This window comes from Athene noctua, chromosome Z (genome assembly GCF_965140245.1).
Source record: "Athene noctua chromosome Z, bAthNoc1.hap1.1, whole genome shotgun sequence".
Taxonomy (NCBI): Eukaryota; Metazoa; Chordata; class Aves; order Strigiformes; family Strigidae; genus Athene; species Athene noctua.
In genome coordinates, this window is record NC_134077.1 from 49,782,878 (window position 1) to 49,804,988 (window position 22,111).

Genomic DNA, 22,111 nt, shown 5'->3' on the forward strand with positions numbered 1-22,111 from the left:
ATGTATACAGCTGCCTTGCTAAATATATAAAATTGGCTTTTCATATACTTGTTATCTGAAGTCAGTGGTATTTTGATGCATACAGGAAGTTAAATATTCATTTCCTTAAACTTCTGTGTTTACCCAACAGTGTAGCTATCTCCTCAAGTACTTTGCAAAACCATGTATTCTTTATTTCTCCCCTTTTTACTGATTGTTTTCAAATGCTGTGCACTGTGCACAAATCAAGGAAGACTTCCCCCTCCCTCAGATGCTGGAGCTGGTAGGAGCTATGATTTTCAAAAGGCAGTTCTTTGGATGTGATACAGCTTTTTATTTTGCTATGTCAGCCTCTGACCAGTACTGGGAGAAAGGAAAACTGTGAGGCAAGTTCTTTGCAGTGAAGTGTGCTCCAAGGCTAGCTATCTACATGCATGCAGAAAACTCCAGGTTCAGCTGATGGGCATCTCTTTCTTCTATCTTGTTTCATACAATCGTGTTCCGGTATGATATTACTTTGCTTTGTTATACAGGACAAATGTTGCCTAACCTGGTACAACCCTGGGTCAAGTTTGCTACACCAGCCAGCTTTCAATTCCAATGCTTGAATTAGTGGTTCTTTAAATGCTGACTGAAGGACTAGTGCAGGAAAGAATATTTAACACTGGAACAACACATGATTATCATCTGGACATTACCAACTCAGTTCATCTCTGCACAGACTAAATCTATGTGATGCAGTTAGCATTGACAAGATACGCTTTTTCAAAGGCAAACCCTAAATCACTTCAGTACAATGAACCATAAACCACCTTAAGAAACTATCCTCCTGAAATGTGCAGATAAACCTAAAGCATACAGATGAAGAATACTTGAATCTTGACACAAATCAGACAAGTGACAATTATATTCATTACATATAATTACAATTATGTATTTCTTTCCTGAAGTGTGTAAGCCAGGCATGCATAACAAGACATAAAAAAGAGTGGGGACAGAAAGTATAAACTCACAGATATATATGATAATTCATATACATCTATGATTTCATTTTCCTATGGAATAACCAATTCCTTAAATAGCTCCAACGTTCAGGTATGCTCTGACATGCCAGCTCCCAGGGAAAACTGGTCTCAGGTAAGTGGGAAGTGGATGGCTGAGGCAGGCTGTATATCTGAGTAACTAAGAGCCTGGATTTAGTGTGTGGCCTGTTCCCAGCTGCCTTTAGTGTAAGTGAAGAGTACATTTTCAATAGATGTGCAAGAACATAGTAATTTGTCTTTGCAGGCCATCTGGATGAACAGAGCTACGCTGTCATTTAAAATGTTCTTTAAAATCGATTATTATACCCATAAGTTACACCAGTACAAGAGGATATTGTACTAGTACTGGCAATTATCTGGAGATTTGCTGGAGGAATAGAGAGCAGCTCAGTTCTTCCCTATCTTAAATTGGTTTAAAAGAGCAATAAGCCATCAAAATGAAGGGCCTTATAGTAGTGTAAAAGTGGTGTAAATAAATGATGTGTAAGAACGTGCAGTCACTACTAGCAGCACAAAGGAAATCCATTTTGCTTAGAACTGTCATTCAAGGGCAGGGGTAGAGCAGAACAGAACATTGCAGCCAGAATTGCTCTATCACCCTGCGATAACAGAAAACATCTCCAAACTGAGCTCGAGCAAAGAATTAAAATTAAAACATCCAAGCTCAAGGGTGCTGTATCACCCTCCATTGGGGGGCGGGGGGGGCAGGTACGACTCCTTCCCGCGGGACTCTCCCCTCGTGATCCTGGCGGCGCCCCCCCGCCGGCTCTGCCACATCCCCCAGTCCCCCGCCGGGCCTGCCGGCCCCGCCAGCCCCCCCGCCGGCTCTGCCACATCCCCCAGTCCCCCGCCGGCCCTCCCTGCCCCGCCGCCGCCGGGCCTGCCAGCTGCCGGCTCCCGCGGCGCCTGTGCGGGCAGCGGCGGGAGGCGCCCGGGGGCAGCGCGGCAGGGACACGCCGGCGGCGGGAAGCCCCCTGCCCCGGCGGCGCGGCGGGGTTTCTCGGGTTGGCTTTACTGGCAGGAAGTCCTGCGCGGCGGCAGGCGGCCGAGCGGGCCGGGGTTTCTGCGCAGAGGCCGCCCGGCTTCTCCGAAGGGCGCGTCCTGGCCGGGGCAGGCGGCCGCCCGCCGCCAGCCCTCGACGGATTCGGGAGGGGCCGCTTCGGCGGGGCGAGGAGGGCAGGAATGAGGAGGGGGCCTGCGAGGAGAAAGGAGGCGCTGGGAGCGTCGGGCGCAGGCCGGTTCGTCCGGTTCAATCTCCCCGAGAAATTCAGAAGGAATAGTATTAATCACAAAGCTGAATCGGCAGGCGGAAGGAGAGAAAGCAACCCTGGAGGGAGATCCCCGAATAGCTGAATTGCAATAGCTTGACCCGTCTGTATCAACCCCGCCTATGTCAGGGAGAGCAGCACCAAGAGAACGGCGACGGGGGGAGAGACAACTGTCAGCGGGGCACGGCGACACCTGCCTCCGCAAGCACAGCAAGACTCGGCGCCCCGGGGAGAGGGGAAAGCCGCCGCCACCAAAGACAGACACTGCAGAACGCCGAGCGGCGCGAAGACAGAATTTAGTCGCTGAAGCTTAAGGGAGATTTGATGGTGAAGACAGGTTAGCTTTAAACAAACCCATCCTGAAAGAGGTCTCACGAGGGGAATGTTTCAGTATTTTAAAAAATTGCCAGGATGCATTTGCCGGCATTGGAGCTGGAGGCAACGGAGGCTGGGGAAGGGATTCCCACCCGTCAGAGGCGCCGCCGCTGTTCATGGGGACCCTGGTGCTGCCGGCTGCCCCGGCGACCAAGGGTGCCCTGACACAGCTAGCAGCCCCATGGTAAAGGTGGAAGCATAGGGAACACCATGTGCGTGGCATATGCTTAGGAACAAAACAGTGACAAGGTCACACATACCTCCGCCAGTCCTGTGAGTTTGTGGAGAAGTGCTGGAAGCCCAAAACTAGCCCTAAGAGATGTGATTTCCAAGCAGGTGAATATTTTGTTAAGCAGTGTGCAATGACAGCGTTTCTAAATTGGAACTGGGACAGTACAGGCTTGCTTTCAGTCAGTTTTTCTGATTTTCAGTTACAACTACTTTCTGCTTTTTGAAGTATTGCTAAAATATATATCACTATTCAACCTTAAAGAGTTTTATCTGCTTTTAACATCTGTGTTTCTGTGGTTATGTGCACTTCACAGTAACCCAGAGTTATACCAGGACGCACTTAGGGGTACACCCTGTGACCACAAAACCACACTGTTGCATTCCCTCTGCAGAGGAGGAGACTGCCTATCCAGCCATCGCAGACTCCTGTGTCTCCCTTTGGGGCGTGAGGACAGGCAAGAAGGAAGGAAAGAAACCACCCAGTGCAGAAATACTTCCCAGTGCCCGAGCAAAAGCGTTTGGGTGTGCGCTGGGCATCTCTCCATGATTCTGGTGGGGTCATGCCACCGGTAGAGTGACTAAACTTCAAACAGTGGCCAACATTGTTCTTAGACTGTTAACAACAGGCATTCTTTTACTGTATAACAGGGTGAAAAGCTGGCATAAAGTTATACTGTATGTGTTTTACTGCTTTCTTAACAGGGTTACACTAATACTGACAAAAATATCAATCCATTCATCTGAACAGGCAAAACTGCAAACCATCAAAAGAGAGAATCCAGCCTAATTGTTCATTACAGAGATATGTTCTCTGCCCCCCAACACTTTACATGCCCCACTAAGTGGGGACAAAAATTTTCAAAATTATGACAAAAGAATTTCAAGTCCTATATTTGTTTTTATTTAGCAAATACTTACCAAACTATTTCAGATATTTTGAAGAGGCATTTTTGGTTTTCTTTTTAGCAGTCAACTCGCAGAATCTAGTGATCATTAATTTGATACACCAGAAAACAGTCAATGTAGTTTAAATTTAAACATAAGCATAGAACTGATACAATTATTTTAATAAAATCTATGTAAGTATCTATACTAAGTTTCTTCTTAATCTGAAGAAATGGAATGGACACCCACAGAAAAGATGAACTTAACGCAAAATGGTGTTCCAAGATTTCTATTCTGACTGCTAGCCCAAAACACTGTATTTTTGATGGTATGCTGCGGTCTCCAGAGTTCAAGCTGCTAAAAACTACTATCAGAGAATATTGCTACTTGTACTAAAAACATTCTGATAGCAGAGTTGATAGTTACAATAATTCTGTGGTGTACCTATGAAGGACTTTATCAGAGATACCCTCTGAGGAACTGAGCAACAGAAATTGCAACAAAGGACTTACTTCCTTTGCATATTCTGGACTCACTTTGTTGCAAAGGGAGAAATAATGTTGGCTTGTGCAGACATAAACAGAATCTGAACTCTCTTCCCAGCACAATTTTCCCCTACTGAACATATCAGTGCTTAGAATCACAGCGGACAGAATAATTTATTATAATTAGCATCTTTTTTCCCCAAGGCTGTATTTACCTAGTTTCTGATCTTTTTATATTAATTCTTTTTCCAGAACTCTTCTGGACCACAGCTGTGACTCTACATAAATAATTCTTGGCAAGCAGCACTTGCCACATACACATTGACTTCCCTGTTGTATAAGCTATATTCTTAATACAAAAGTTGTTAATTTTCCATGGACAAAAGCCATGATACTGTTTTCATATTCCAGTGAACATAACTCTAAAGAGACTATTACAGTCTTGTTGCTAAAAATAAGATTGGACTCAGACTCATGGCAAGAATACATGTTTACATGTCCAAAACGTGTTAATGTGAATATTCTCAAATTTGTTTAGAATGCATTCTTACTGCTGCCGGCAAATTTGTTTGTTAGAATATTTGCAATGATATTACACAAAAGGAAGGCAAACACAGCAAAACAAGCCTATTTTTATGTGATCAAATATTCATGGAAATTTTCTGCCATGTTAATGAAAACCCCTTTATTCTGTTCTGAGAGCTTTCTAGATCCACACATTATTTCTGCCAAGTCATGTGCCCGCAATATGGCAGTATGGAAGAAGCAGAAAAAAAGTCGCTTTTATTTGCACTTTTGGTGTGACTTGGCCAGGTCTCCAAGGTAAGGTACCATTCCTCTAACAGACCAGATTTGTACAAGTAATAAATGTTTACCAATGAGACATTATGACAGACTCAACATGTATTTTGATAAATTATTAGATTTGCTAATAAAAAAAAGGCGTGCAAAATCTATACTAGACATCAGCAACACTCAGAATAGGTCTATGCAGGAAAGCATTGAAGCTAGGAATGATGAAAATTACAGAAGTTACTATAAAGTCACAAAAGCAGCTGGTTTTAGAAGATACAGCAATGGGGAAGGTTTGAAGGAGAATGGCAGTGCTGGAATTCCTTAAGGATCTTGGCACCTTGTATGAAACTTTCAATAGTGATCATTTACAAAAATTAGGACTGTGTGGAGGAAACCTGATGACAGCGTAAGTTGATGTAAAGAGGTATGCTGTAATGACAACAGAGATGGAAGGCATTGCCAAGGCAGGTGAGAACTGGGATATCATACAGAAAGAACTCTGAGAAGAAAAAATTATAAAAGTAGGATGAAAATTAATAGTTGAAAACAGGAAGTCATATACAGGGGATTAATGACAGCGTTCTGCTACAAGGTAAAGACCTTTTTTTGGAAGTGATTCAGAAAGAGAAGGCCGTAGGTACATCTTAGCCCATGGGAGGACTGCAGTGAGTCACAGGCGTAACACAGTCACAGACAAACCAAAGGCAGCACCAGGATGTGCTAGATGTAGCATTTCCACCAGAAACGGGGAAGGTCATGCCAGTTTACAATTCCTTATGTGGGGTACAATGCATATCTGAGTCATTCATGCTCAGAGGGAGTGAAATAGGATAATGAGAGAAATTAGGAGACTCTGTTATGACCTGACCCTAGACAAGACTGGCTTTGCATGTTAGTGAAACAGAAGTTGAAAGGGGTTGTCTGCATTGCTCTCTCCAAATGCATCAGAGGGAATACACGTGAAACGAGGACCATGCTATGAACCATCAGACCCACTGAACAGTCTGACACCTTCAACAGAGCTGGAGACTCTCTGGTCCAGAGGATTTCTATCTTCCTATTTACATCCTGGCAAACATCCTTCTGTTAAAGTGTTCACAGAGATTGTTTTCAACAGAAGCAATGACAGTGTGCCGTTCAATAGTAGGGTGACACAGGCACACCAGCTATGTACTGGATCTGTTTGGGATTTCCTGGGGGATCATGAGAAGAAGCGTTTGCTGGTTTAGGCAGTGGTCGCTACCTGCATAGCTATTCTGTTTTCACTGGTGAACAGCAGGATGCTGCATGGATGGATCCAACCCATGGACTCTGCTGGATTACTGTGCTATCAGAATACCATATATATAACCACTCCATACCCTTTACTGTGTTGTACAGCATTCATTTGTGAGGAATCATTCATATGAATAGAGAAGAAATCTAAGAAGAAAATAGCAAGGAATTAATATCTAAGAAATTGAAAAGAAAATGTACAGTCAATCAGTCAACAGCAGCTGTAGTGAGTCAGTGGCAACATCATTAAATAACATCTTCTGACCATTGGTATATGACACCACAGGACATGAACATCTCTTGCCCACTACAACCATCCTGGGTTCAATATGGGACACAATGCCTCTGCCCTCTCCCAGCCTCATCCTGCATGTCGATTCTCTAAACAGCATTAACAAATGTCTCTCTGGCAGCTTAGGAGGCTCCAGAGCCTTCCCTCTTCCCAAGAAGCAGAGAAGCCAGGCAGTGAAGACAGGAGAGCAGTTTTTCAGTGGAGGGAGGCATGGCTGTGCGATGAAGGCAGGTAAGAGGGTGCCTCAGCAGCAGGGCTTGGGACAGGGTCTCAGGAGGACAGGGGACAGTGGTGCATGGAAGGCCTGCATGCCTATGCTCTTTACCACTGTGTGGCTCACTCTTGCCATACTGCTTTTATTTTATCAGAGCTGCTTCATTCTTCAAGAGGCCATGCTTTGTAAGCACCCCTGCACTCAAGAGAAAAAAAATCTGGGAAAAACAAGTTACCTTCTCCTTTGCCACATTTAAAGTTGTCCAAAACATGAGGATGGGATTCTGAAAACCCACAACCCACACAGCCAAAATGTTCGTTGTTTTCTGGAAAGAGAGCCACATGTCCTGTCCTTCATCCCTGGATGTCACCGAGCCAGCAGAGCTGCCAGCTGGCTAACACAGGACAAATTAACACACGCCATAGCCCCAAAAGGTGGCATCTGGCACTAATTCTATCTTCGTAGTGGGGTTTTTAAGATAACATCTCACACACTCCAGGTTGTCACAAAAAACTCAGGTTGCAAAAGTAATATAAGAATCAGGTAGCTGGCAGCAGGTTTGTCCCTCAGGGGTAGGAGAGTGAGAAATGGGTATAATTATGGACTGTAAGTAGTTACAAGAGGCAGGGAATTGCTAGCAGGCTTTGCATGCTGGCAGGGCTGAGACATAAGTGTTTATACCTCCAGTCAGTGATTACACCCAGTCCTTGCTCTCTTGCCATGAAGAAACAGTTTCAGCCAGCTCAGATCTCACCACATAAACCAGAATGTTTTTTCAAAAAGTTTTGAGAGGCAGTGATTAGCAATGTTACTTCTCTAAGCTGCCTTGCCTTCTATCTTACCTCTATGGTGCTGCCTGTATTTTTGGCTTTGCCCTCTTGGCCTCCAGTGTTGTGCCATTCATACAAGGCAGTCTTGCTGAGCAGCTGGGCTGAAGCTTTTTTCCACTGCAATTTTCAGATCGCTTTTTGAATAGAAGTTCTTAAGACCAAATTTTTAAATTTACCTTGACGCTTAAAAAGCCCTCCACATTTGTAAATACAAGCATAAGAATATTAGAGCATTTGCTTTCCACGCACACATGACACATAGTAGGTATTCCTGTCAGTGTTGTATGTATAGCTACCATTTACAAACCAGGTTAGTCATCAGCCACACAACACCACATAGGATATAATTTTAAGGAGAGTTTTTGAACCGTTGGCCCAAAAAGAGCTGATGAATCTGTAAGAACTTTATAGAAAGCAGTACTAAACAGAAGTTTTCTCTGACGTCTTAAAAGCCATACACGTTAGGGAATTCTGTCACAAATTTCTCTAAACTGGCTTCCCAAAAGCTCCTTGGAAAACCTACTTTTCCCCTTCTTTCTCCATTTCTCAGTCACGTATATATACTTTATTCAAATATATTTTTCTTTAAGATACGTCATTTTCTTAACACAAGGAGGCTTTGCAATCCTGTATCAATATTGATGGTCAGTGAAACATTTTTCTGACTCCAGGATGTAATTTCCATGGGGAAAGAGGGGGGAAAAAAAAAAAAAAAAAAAAAAAAAAAAAAGCATGTGCCTGAACTGTTTTATTGAAAACTAGAACAAAAGCTAACGTGAAAATCTCAAAAATCATTCCAAACTGCTCTTCTCAGGCAAGCTTCAGCAATTTCTCCGGCTCCCATCACTACAGCCTTCACAAAAACCACTCCACAGGGTTTCAGCTTTGCAAACAGATAAAAGAAACAGAAGTATGTCATATTTAGCAGCTCATCACCGTGCCAGTGTGTCTTTATATTTAATCACTCAAGTCCCACAACTAAGTTCTCACAACTACAAAGCTTTATTTACATAAAGCCAGCAAACTGTATCTCCGTTAGTGATACATGTGTGGCAGTGTCACTCATAAATGGCTCTGGGATGGAGAAGTTGACATGTTTGCTTGAGGTTAACAATCACATTAATTAAAGATGCTCTCAGGGGTACAAAATATAAGCCACAGCAATTGAACTGAGCAGCCTCTGCCCCTCTTGTTCAGGAGTCTCTGGGGCAAAGCCAAATGAAGTATAATTAGTATGCCTGGGAACCCATAAACAAACGAGAGAGGCAAGGTGGGAAGTGGGATTTCTGTGTCCTTTACATGTAGGTTTATGTAAGCTGATAGCTAATAAATACTTCTGGGAGTGCTTATCTGTTGAAAATTATTTTCCTTCTGGAGCAATGTTTCTCAAGAGACAAGCGGTGCCATGCAAGAAGCAGAAGGACCTTTTTTTCTTAAAAGCAGTGATGCCAAAATATGCTACTACAAACATTTTTTAAGCTAAAGCTGAAGAAGTTTATTGACTAAAGGCTGAATGTGTTTGAAATTGGAGATGTCCTTTGTACTGAAGTCTTCCCCAATGGCAGTTACAGCATCTATCAGTGCTGGGATCATGGTGAGATATAAGTAACACAGTACAACATTCTATATACATATTACAAGGACTAGTGCACAGCACTCAGATTTACAAATCAATAAAATGTTCATGAAGACTAATCCACAGCTGGACTGCAGCCTAACCAAGCCAAACTATAACTTTATTTCTTACTGCCATCACACTGCACAGCAGGCAAAGCTAGAAATGAGTGGATCATTTGGAGCAGCTTCCTGTTTAAAAGTCATTTAGCCCAGAAAATGCTGTCCTTCAAGCCAGGTGAATAGGAAGTATCTTGACTCATTAGCATGAGACAGCAATCTCCCTAATTTCCCCTCTCCAATTCCTTTCTCAGACCCCACTGTTCTCCACGTTCTTGGAAGAAGAGCTGCTACAAATGCAGTATCTACTGCAAATGTGATGGGGAGCCTGAATCTGTGAGGAATTAGGTCTGTAAATCCCATTTGGTAAAGCTATACCATTGAGCCCATGAACAGTCCCTGCAGAGGGAGGGAGAGTATTAAACGTGTACTGTGTATTCTGCACATATTTTTTCAAGCCCAGCCAGTTAGGAAAAGGGATAGAGATGAGCAGGCTTTTTCTGTTGGTCTCTTACTTGGTGTTTCAAAACAAACCCTGACACCAGGCCTTTCAACAATGTAAAAACTAGTGCTTGAAAAAGTAGCTGCTTCATTTCAACACTGATGTGCAGGCACTTGTCTTTAAATCGTAACATTTAGATAGCAGATTGGTAATTAATATTATTGTCATGCTACTAACATTTTACTAAAGACACTAACTGAATATGAGGAAAACAATGGTGCAGCCTACATTGATTGAAAGTAATCTGATCAGTTAAATAATTTCCGTAGCAGAAGACTTGCTTTTACAGTCCAAGCTAGGATCAAATTCAAAACCAAAATGCATTCAAGTTGAATGATAAGGATTGGTGTTGGGAGAGGGAAGAAATGTGGGAATAAAAGACATCTGAGGATATTCTTCATTTTTAGGGGACAGGAATTGTTCCAAATACTCCTTTGAAGGTGGGGATCAAGTGTTGGTTGGCATAAAAGGCCTTCTCACCACAACTGAAACATACAAGAATGTTATCTTTCAGTGTTCCTTATCCCAAGTTTAATTAAACATCATTCAACTGTGGTATGGCTTAAGTCCCCTGTGTCTCAGCTCAGACAGTGGTATGACAAAAATACCATTGTATCAGCATCAAGCCCCAAACAGAAGACAGTGAAGCAACATCAGAATTTCAGAGCAGAGGGTTTCTACTTCATAGTATTTAACCTGAAAAGTACCAGAACTGATCCTGCATCTGCTGAGACTTGTATGATCATTGGTTTAGTGTCAGAGACATGATTAAAACAGTCTGGTGGAGGGCCAAAAACCACTACGGGACCCTAACTATGTTGCATGCTGGATTGCAAAACGGAATGCACAAAAATGTTCCAGGGACTCTGAGTACGGCATGGGATTGCTAGCATGCATGCTAGAGACCTCCGCCAAGCACTGCCCAAACCTCCCAATACAATAGACAATATCACATTTTCTACACCGAGGCTGAGGGCAAAGTAAGTTTTCTTTACAGTAGCAAAATCTAGATTTACCAGAATAGCGGAGCTGCTGGTTCTGCAAGGAAGGAAATGGGTTTCAAGGGGTTTGAGATGCTGGTGGGTGGAAACAGTCAGTAATGATTTAAGAATTGAAAATGGGGACATAGTATTAAGCTCAGGTTTGGGGGCTCTGAGAAGTGTGGAGCTTCAAATACAGTAAGGAACTAGAAAAGATCAGTGAGGTGCGAAGGGACTGGGAGTGGGTTTCTCTGTAGTCTTTTATGAGCTGCCCCCTTCTTCAATCCTATCTGCCCCCACCCCAATTCTAGCTGCTCCCTCCAGGTCCCTAAAAATGTTGTTTTGGCCTGTGTCATCTCTGCTCCAACCACCTCTGAGATGCATATCCTTCCCTCTGCAGAAGCTCCCATTCAGCCACCATAGGCTGCTGCCATGAGTGACTCAGCAGGGTGGTATGAGAGGCTAAACATGAAGTCATTAAACACTGCCAGCCAGGCACTCCTTATGAGGACACATAATCCTTTCTCTGTCATGGTTGTGAGCTACAAATTCAAGGTGTCAGGAAACAGCTTTACCGATTCCCAGCAAATCCATGTCTGTTTGGAGTAAGTGATGGTGGAAATCACAAGGAAGGAGCAGAAGCTGTCCCGTTTCTCCACATGTGCATACTGTCACACATGGAGCAATAGAGCAGCCCCAGCTTGTCCAATGACTGACACCAGTGCCTGCACAATTTGTTCTATGTCTCAAAATGCAGTGGGGAAGTCAAGATTTACCTGGGCTAATCATCAGCCCCCAGAACTCAGACAAACAGAGCTCAAAGAAGAATAGAAAGAAAGCTGAGTTAAAGAAAACACTTGGAAGCATTTTTACCAGTAGCCAGAGTGATGCAGAGAGAGTGCACAGAGGAGATGGTGAAGAACAGGGAAAGCGATCTTCCTCAAAGGTGGGGTAAGAGGAAACAGTGGGGGACCCCACCACTCTGCCCAGCACATGCACAACAGGGACCAGCAGGAGCAGTCTTTTACTCTACACAGACCAATACAGAAAGATGGCTAAAAAGCCCTCTGAGTATGCTGAATATGCCCTGCATGCAGAAACAAGGTATTTCATTGTATGAGGTCAGTGGACATTTATTTTCAGTTCTTTGTTTTCTGCCACATAACCTAACTCAGCTGTGGTCTCACCACTCACTGCTAGGCTGACAATGAGGGGACAAGAGCCTAGGAAAACAGTTCAGTGGGCAGCAGTTCTCAGTGTGCCAGCACTGGGTCTAGCCTTAGACCAGCAGCAGGGATTTAGGCTGCTAACAGAGTATTACTGCATTTCTGCTTCAGTGAGTTCTTCCTGAAGGATAATGTGTTCAGGATTCACCCATCAACTCACCACAGTCTTTGTCTCTTAGATGCATAGATGTTCAAGACTGAGGAGCACTATTAGAAAATTATGGGGGAAATGTTATGTATCTGTACCTTTCCTTTTTAACTTAAACAATGGTTCTTTACATGCACACAAAAAGTATTAATACATGTTTAAAGAACAAAAGGAACTCAGAAAACTATGTGCAAAAGTAAAGAAAATAGAAGAAAAATTCTGGAAAAATAAACAAGATTTTCACAGATTCCCAGTGGCAAATAGCCAATTTACACTTACAGTACCTGTGTGTAAAGAGGTGAAACAGTGGCAAACGCAGAATAAATAAATAACAGAACATTGTAGAGGGATGAAAGCCACTTTTCTTTGTTCACGCAGCTTGCCAAGGCCAGTCCTGCATTTTGTATTCTGGAAGACATGCTCAGCTGTTTAAAGAAGCAGTTTTTCCTGAGAAATGTCTAAATTAATAATTTTTTGATCATAAGCTAAAACTTCTGGCTGGATGCTTCAGTCGAAGGAGAAAGAGCAGCGTCCTTCATGCTACAGGGCATGATGCCATTCTAAGATGCTATTGTGTATGGGGTGGCAGAGTATGCTTATGACATCTGTGACCTGAAAGTTGAAGGCCTATTCAGAAGAAAAGGTTATTTTCTATGTATTCTCCCAAGGTACATTAAGAAATGAGTTTTGTGGTTATCAAAATCTCATTTGTATCCTGTGGACTCTTGCATCTACTTTCTTAGTAAGTTCCATGGAAACCTATTTAGCTTTAAATTTTGACGTATTGTTCAAAAAAAGGGTATTGTATGTTCTTTCCCTTGACCTTAATATCATCAGTAGAACAGATAATAGATACGGCATCAAAAATTTGCTTCACATGGAATTGAACTAATAAATTGTAAATGTACACCCCAATCTCCTTACAATGAGTAATTTAACTTTCATGTATTTTGCAGTACGAAGCTACCTCATTTGCCATTTACTCAAGTGCACTAAAAAGGAGGTCAGCCATACTTTTTAGTAAGAATTGTTGGTAATATTCTGATATTATTTTTCTGTAATGTTCATAGTCTGTACTAGTAAATGGTGCAGACAGAAAAAGCTGTATGACAAATTTTCCTGTTTCTGATCCTTTGGGGAATAGAAGATGGTAGTTCTTTCATGCAAGAGCAGCTACCTCAATACTCATGAAGAATTTTTAAAGGTAGTTTGAGAAATATGGGACTGGTTCTTTAGTTTGTTTCACTCATTCAATTTCATTTTCTTTTCTGATAAATATTACATTTGTCTAGAGTTATTGCATGCCCTAATTTCCTCGTCAGCTATGCTTTCTGCAGGCTTTTTCTCTTACAGCATTACTAGCGCTTATTAGAGTAATACATACATAATTGAAATGTTGTTTTCAGTGGTCATTAGGCACCTAAATGCCTTTGGAAATTCAAAGTAATAACTAAATCTGACACAAGTCTGTGACTGTGCCTACACTGCACAATGAAAGTGGTGCAGACTGATAAACACAGGCTGTGCATGCATAGCTCTGCAAGCCTGTCAACATGGGTCCAGATGCGAAGAAGCTGTGCTTAAGGTACGTGATGCCCAAGTCAACAGGCTCCACAGAAAGGACTGTGTGAACACAGCTACCCTGCTTCTAGATCTGAGCAACCTCTGTACAACCACAAGACCTTTTTCAGCTTATCAGTGTCTCTGATACCATGAAAGGAATCAGACCTGCATGTAAAACCATCTGCAGGGCATTTGATTTTCCATGTTTCTACCCTGATGTAGACAGGGAGGAATATAGGTCTTAAGGGCTGAAATTTTGATCCTGAAAACCTAGCCTCTACTGTTCCCCAATGCTGGGCACATTTATCTGTTTGACTCGAAATTCCTCAGGCACCAAGTACATCTGAAGAGAAAAACTGCTGTGAGCAGCTCTTTGTGATCTCCGGTTCAACTCCAATGGAGAACCAAACCCCCAAACAGACATCCTTTAAGGCTTCCAGGTAAGCCTTAAACATACCTCCCACATACCCATCAACCTGCACTCCTCACAAAATAGAGTGAGATTTTCCAGAAAAAATAGAGATTATGTGATTCTGATCTTATAATTAATATTCAGATTACTTGCCAAACTCCTTTGCCCCAGATAAACAGCATAACCATCGGGCAGAAATAATCATGCTCTCACTTTCCAGCCCAGTTAATCTTGCGTTCTTGCTGCAGAAGGGCATTATTTCAGTAGCAAGGATCTCTCCAAACAAAAATGTCCCATCAACTAATAGTTTAAACACTATCGTGGCTGGAGAGATCAATGTGTTTTTTAAATGCTTTGGCTGCAATGAGGAAATGAACTCAGGTCTCCCACTTTCAAACCAAATGTTTTAACTGTAAGGCTATTCTGTAAATATTGACTAATGCTTTCCCACTTTGTTTGACAAAGAAACAGTGACTTCTGCTCAGTTGATTAAAATCATCTCCCACAGGAGAAGGCTCAGGTCTGTGGATCCCATGATGACAAACGTGAACCATCTCCAGGGAGCTTCAAGCTATCCATCCTTCATTAGCTTTAGTAAATCCTTAATGACCTTGCTGGACCTTGAGAACCCCTTTCTAAGGTATCCAGCTTTGCCCATGGGTGACCTACTTTAGAGCCAAACTCCTTCACCATTTTTTCTTTCATACCCTGTACCACACTCTGATTATTCCGTAAGGAAGAAAGTCAAAGTGTCTGTTAGTTTAAGGCTGCAAGTGTGCCACAGCAGGAGAGGCCAGAGGAACCTGGTCTTTGACAATGGTCAGAACATGATGCCTATGGCGAAAGGAAGAGCAGACAAAGAGTATATGAGGCATTCCCCACATACTCTCCCAGCACCCAACACTGCGTAGCTTACACATTTATTGAAATAGAGATGTTTTCTATATATTTAGTAACCTTCAGGGGACTCCCTTTCATGAGCTTGTCCAGCAGTCCTACAGTAAGGATATGATATATGATATAAACTGAATATCATATGATATATGATATAAACTGAAGTGCTATAAGGCTAGTGAAGTACCTTCACATGTTTAAAGAGTCCAGGGAGCCCTGCTCTTCAAGTCTGGAGTGATGATGTGCTCTTTTCAAGGCACAGCAGTCCAGTCTCCTAACTCTAGGGCAAACAAAATCTATGAATTCTGAGATAAACTTCTCATACATTCTTTATACTTGCTGCATAAAATGTTTGCACCACGGAAGTCTAACAGATGTGCTAAAACTCAAGTGTGTAAGTGCTGGAGACTCTTTTACAAAGCCCCAAAATGAGAGCACTTCTATTGCTCTCTTCATCTGAAAGCTGTTTACTTGCAAAGCTATTTCTTGCCTTTGGTGGCATATTTGCTCCTTTTAGTCTGCAGTAGTCTAAGGCATTAGCTGTGGATAAAACATAAGACCTGGACCAAAAGTGTTATGATTGCTTGACGCATTGGCCTATATTCCCTGACAAAACCCATCATCTTTGATCTTCTCTTGGATTTTCCTAAACTTTTCTTTCACATTAGAACTTGAGTAAAACTCAGCTGAAGTTTTCCATCCTTTCGGAGTTAACTATGCATAAATCATTTCATTAACAAGATTTGTAAAAACAAACACAGGTCTCACACCAGAATTCACTTTAGTAAATTCACTCTGATGCATAGTATGGACACAAAATTCTACAACTTAAATGCTGCAGTCTCTGAAGCCATCAATGTAGACTATTAGAAGGGGTATTTGTTTAAGAGAGATGTTACTACCTTGGACCTACTGGAGCAAACCTTCACACTGAACACCCAAGATATTACCCCTGTTTGAAAACATCACTGGGGGTGCTGAAGTAAAGAATAATTAAGTGTGCTCTTAAAAATTAGTTGACTTGCTCTGGAGGAATATGTATTAAATCCTCTAAATCAAATCATAGTAACTTTCATGTATTGAGGGGTTTTTTTACACCAAAATTAAACCTTAGAATTCCACAGTCTTTTAAATTATGTTTTCCTAGCAGACCAGCAGCATAATACAATAGCATCATTCATGTGTGTCTGGTACATTTAGCTTAAGCCTCATATGCATTTGCCTTATTCAATTACCTGGTCCTCTCTGGTATTTTGCTTAGCTTTGCCACAGTAGACAACCGATGCAGCTGTTTCTTCAGTCTCAAAATTCGTCCTTCTGGTTTTTTTCTTCTTTAAGCTTTGCTGACTGCAAGCCCAGTAAGTGATACAAAACAGTCCAAACAGTAGATCAAGATTTTAAGAAACAAGTGCCTGAAAATTAGGCCTACACTTTCATCTACATGCTGTGCCTCACTTTTCAAATGTCCAGGAGAAAACGCATTTGCGATTTTTTTTTTTTTAATGACAACAAAATAAATCTAGGAAACTCATGGCTACAGTGAAAATACAGTGTTTTGCTTCTTCCAGGCAATAAAAAACACCAGTCTTTCTTTTTTTCCTAAAACTTAAAGAGGTTTAAAGAATTATTATAGAAGAATAGTTGCTATACTTTAAAAACACCACCTACATAATCTAATAAGGACTTGAATATGTTGTCTGGTTTATTTAGATTAATACACATATCAGCTTTAAGCAGATCTGGAACAGAAGCCATAAAGTCATCCAGCAACATCCATGAATTTGGCTAGCAGAGGCAGACTATAGGCAAATGAATGACCGGCTATCTGGTAAGCAAGTTTATAGATGAACGTCACTTCAATTACTGTAGAAAACCTTCTTGGTGCATGCCACAAGACCTCACATTTCCTACTACACTATACCACTCCGTTTGTAGTCTCTTGCATATATGCATGTTGGGGATGCCTGGTGATGCTATTCATGCTTTCTTGGCTGCACTAAATTTGGACAGTAAGGATACTGTGACCCATTTGCAATCCCACTGCTAGCACAATAATCATTCTCACAAGCAGACAGGGAACACTTCTGACACACCTTTCACAAAACCTGTGCTGTTTGCACCCTGGCTCAAGTATTTATTTTCCATTTTGCTCCATATTAGCGGGCACAAATTACTTTGCAAGTTTATCTGAATTCTGGTTGACCAATGCACAAGGCTTTCCTGGCTATCTGCCACATGCCTCTTTCTGTGACTCACTTTGTTCATATACTGTACAGCTTGCACACTGCAAGATTTGTAGGCAGTATTTTACTACAATATGTATTTTGGCACACTGAGATGCTCCCTAAACAATCACTGTTGTTAGCAGCCAGACATGTGTGCAGGCTTCGCCCCTTCCCTGATGTGGTGGCCAAAATGAACAAAGCTCTGTGTTAGACCCAGCGGACCTCTTGGAGAACAGATGTCCCATGCAGGGCTATCCTGGCTGCCCATAAAAGGCACCTCTTGCCCTGGCGTATGCCACCTGCATGGAGGAGCACAACGTGTTTGCGTATTATTCAAACACGCAGAAAGTGAGTTAATGCCACTATTATCCCAACAGATGGACATGACTCCGAGCTGATCAGAGGCTGTGTTTGGACATAGTGGCCGGCAGTAGTAAGCCCAACTGGGAGAGTCAAAAGGGTCTGTCAGTTTCAAGCTTTCATGCTTCAACTTAAAGACATGCCCTGCTGCTAATCTTGCTTTTTCCAAACTAGATTAGATTTAAGACATTCTAATGCCTTTTTCATGGCTTCACAAAAACAGTCCTTATCTCAGGCCTAAAACATCAGGCACAACAGTGCCAGGCCAGTGTGTGATCACAGCCCCTGGCCCATCTTTTTATTCTTTTCTCCCCACGTAAGCTCAGCTGGGTGTGTAGCTGGGATGAGCCTAACTGTTCTCTAGTGACAGGAATCACAGAATGATGGATTGATTTGGGTTGGAAGGGATCTTCAAAGGTCACCTAGTCCAACCCACCTGCAATGAACAATGATCTTCAACTAGACCAAGTTGCTCAGAGCCCTATCCAAAGTAACCTTGAATGTTTCCAAGGATGCGGTATCTATCACCTCCCTAGGCAATATGTTCCAGTGTTTTACCACCCTCATTGTAAAAAGTTACAGGTCAGTTAGTCTAATACTTAAATGGACGTGTAAGGCAGCATAGACTTCTTGCTGGCAATCAAATGCCAAGGATGTGCCACACCTTCACAGCTAGCTAGAAGATGCATTGTAGCAACATGACAGCAAAATAATAGACACACTTATGATTGTTGATTGCTTTGGTCAGACACAATGGACTAATTAAACACATGTGATTCAAACTTCTGCACTGTCTAGTTGGCCTCCTGCTTTGCCTGAGGTCTCATTCTGCAGCTATACTGCTACTGCATGTCAACCTCTGACTTCCCACATCCATGGCTGGCCCAAGCAGTCATTTCTGTCAGCATCAGTGTTACTGGCTCAGAAAAGTTGTAGCTCCCAGCAGAAAGAGAACTGATGGCACTTGACTGTACATAGACCTGTGTGGCATAATTTTTCCTTTCTCTCCTAGGAATTTTGTCCATTACTGCTATTTTTATGCATCATTGGATTTTACCTTTGATCTTTTACCAGCAGCAACTGCCCTTAGAGATACTTCATTGATGAAAATCCTCTGAAGTAAATGTCACTCTTGTTCCTAGCCCATGATAAAAAATCATTGACTCGGCCACAGAAGCCCCAGCCTACCCACAGGCCCCAATGACTTGATCCCAAATGACAAACTGAGGAGTCTGTCATCTTCCAGTTGCTTCCAGCTGTTTATTCCTGAATGGCTATTTTCCCTGAAATGTTTGTTATCTTTTCTATGAAAGTTATCTCATTTTTAACAGTGTCTTTCTTTGATTTGAAAGAAATACTTTGAAAGATATTATAGCACAAAATTAAGAGCATGTATGTATATACTTGGAAACATCTTATAAATGCAGGGGGTTTTGCAGAAAAAATATTTACTGCAATTAAAATTGCTCCTCAAATGTTTCATGCGTTAACCTGATTTGAAACAAAACTTTATTTTAAGCAGAGTTTCTCTGTAAATTTACATTAACCATGTGTACATTAGGCAATTTTACTGCTTTCAAATTATACTAGTTTTATTTCAAATTCATTCCCACCAGCCCAAACCATTAAGTACTTTCCAAATAAAATCAGTAAAAGCTGAATTTAGCAGTTCTCTCTAGCCAAAACAGTCAAAGCAGCAATAAGAATCTCATGTCTGGATCTAAATAATGCAAGCTTTTTTCACTTTGTTGTGTTTACGACTATCTTCATTTTTTTTTTGTAACGTCCTGTTAAATTACTCAGTGGGGAAACTGATCACAGACATTACTAAAAACAGGGGTTTGTTTTGTGAAGACAGGTCATAAAAGGAAGTCATTAAACTGTAATGCATAGTATACACAGGATTTGAGATAAAAACTTACAGAAACTGGCAGCCAATAGGAAGTTAAAACTTCCAGGTACAAAAATTTTGGTGTTAAAGTTGCTGGTAAAGGAAGGGGTTTCCAAACACTCCTAGTTGCACCAAAATAGCTGCCAAAGTGGAGAATTAAAAAACAAAACCAAGCAAACAGCCATGGAAACAAGCTTACACCCTTCCTAAGTACCAATAAACACATACAAGGGCCTAGTTTTTGCATGATTTAGTGCATGCTCTGCACTACAAACATCAGGTGTCCTGTCTGTGCCTGTGCCCCATGAATGCCCAATACTCCCTATTTTCATTTCAGAAAAGGAAAGGGAAAAAATTGAATTTTGATCTCTTACAGCTGCATGCAAGGTGTTTCAAGCAGGTACCGCAAGCACTGAAGGGGGGGGGAAAAAGCTTCAGAGGGTCAAAAAGTCTGCTGTAACTGCTGCAGAGCGATGCCACGGCATGCCCCTGTTCACACCATCAGCCAGACCAGGGGCACATCAGTGTGTCCTGCACCTCCCAGTCAGTCAACATGCCTTGTCATCATCACTGCAGAGGAACTGGGATGGCAGCAGCAGCTGATGCATATGCAAGTCTCAAAAAACTGACAGAGAACCCAGTTATGTCAGCATAATCAGAAAAAGGGTTACCCTGTTTCTAACGGTAATTGAATTGCACACATTCTCTTCGGGGAACACGTAGCTAATGCATTGTTTTATTTTGATGAGAATTACATAAATATTCACAGAAATAGAGTGAGAGGGTCTTTTTTTGTAGACTTGAAAACTTGAGCTATAGATGATTGAAGTGCTAAGGCTTGGACAATAGGCCCAAGCCAGAGCTGACCTATAGATGAATCCTGTATATTTCATAACTGGTAACCATTATGCCAACAGGTATTATACTAAGTTACAATAAACCACCTATCCTGATGTAAAAAGTGGAAGTGTTGAAGCCTGAGCAACAGGCCCTGAACTGAAACTGTTAACCCGGGATGGAATCCTTAATGAAATTTGCATGGAGGATGTAGCTATCTGCAATGTGTCTTCCCCTTCCTTTGCATGTGAATAGAACAACAGAGTCATGGAAGCAGGTGTCTGTCCCCGAGACCTGATGTGAGACCTTGTGCATAATCCCATCAGATAAGCAGAGAAACTCCCTTAGCTTCTCCCTTGAGCCCTGGCCAGGCTCTGGGGGAACCTAATGTGAGACTGAAACCAGGTATTTCTGCTCAAAACAAAGGTGCCAGCTATTCTGGCTTGCTGATTTTTGGGTATATAAGGCTGGACCCGCTCACAGCGACTTTGGAAGCCTCACCCACGGGTGGACGAACCGCGTAGGATTTCCCCCTTGCCGGGACAGGCTCTGCAAACCCTCGCTGTAACCGGGGCTGCCCCGCCACTGCGGGTCTGGGTGATGGGAACGTGTGCAAGGGGCGAGGGATCTTTCTTCATCACTGCTCTCTTTCTCAAGTAGTAATGATTTGATGCATTACACGGTATTTTCCTATTTGTTTAAGTGTGCTGTTCTGTCTTTTCTTACTGTATGTTTTCTGTATTATTGTGTAATATTATTGTTATTTCTAGTAAAATACGCCTGCTCTTCTCACTCTGGTGTCTGAGTTTAATTGGTATCCCTAATCAGCAAAACAATGATAAACCCTCAAAACACCATAGTGCAAAATCTAAGTAACTAATAAATATTTTTAAAAGAATTCCAATGTACTTGTTACATGTATAGGTATCTATTTTGCAAATATGGTGTGTATATAGATAAAAGCAAGCATGTTCTTTCCAACACTGTTTTAGATCACACTCACCCAAAATTTTACTAAAAATATGATTAAAATTTCTAACAACCCACAAGCATTTGCACTGATTTAGATACTGAGACTCAGTAAAACTCCCCAAATTCTAAGAAGGACAATTAAATACTGTGAAATTCAGTCTAAGAGAAAAGTGCTCATATCTCTACAAGTAGATGTACATGTGCAGGAAACCTGTCTCTTACAAAAGGTCTGGAAAAGAATATCTATTAGGAAAGGCCTGCCATTAAACTGTTTGCAGCAGTGGGGAGAGGGGCTGGCAGGTAGCTGAGTTAATCTGTAGTTAAGTAGCTTCCAGTTAATAAAAAATTTCCCTTACTTCTCCTTACTGTTAACACCAACCCCCAGAGACCTATCACTTCCATCCAACTACAGGTCCCATCATGCTCTTCTTTCTACAAAAGCAAATACAGCCTGCTCTACCCCCTCCCTTCTAGAGACTACAAAATAGATCCCTTATGCCCATTTTTATTAAATAAGAACTCAGTTATAGAGGTCATACCCTTTTCCCCCAAATGCTCATCCCCCGGGCTCTTATCACCTTGTTAAATGTTTAATGTTTTGAGCATGCCCTGGTGAAAGCTGGGTCAGGTCAGCAACCTCGCCGGTGGGGAAAGAAACTGGTTTCAAAGATGTAATGTACATCCCCCAAGGGCTGTGGGGGAGGAGAAGGCAAAACAGCTGCTAATCTGCCTTAGCAGGTTGACAGCACGTTCTC

At 42.0% G+C, this 22,111-nt stretch overlaps 1 long non-coding RNA gene across 1 annotated transcript; it reads left to right on the forward strand.

The window, feature by feature from the left end:
* The first annotated feature begins 6,792 nt into the window (after nucleotides 1–6,792).
* LOC141973579 (uncharacterized) lies at nucleotides 6,793–18,802 on the forward strand. The gene is made up of 3 exons (XR_012635548.1): nucleotides 6,793–6,859; nucleotides 16,782–16,899; nucleotides 18,669–18,802. It is a non-coding gene; the product is annotated as an uncharacterized LOC141973579 (long non-coding RNA).
* Nucleotides 18,803–22,111: the final 3,309 nt, after the last annotated feature.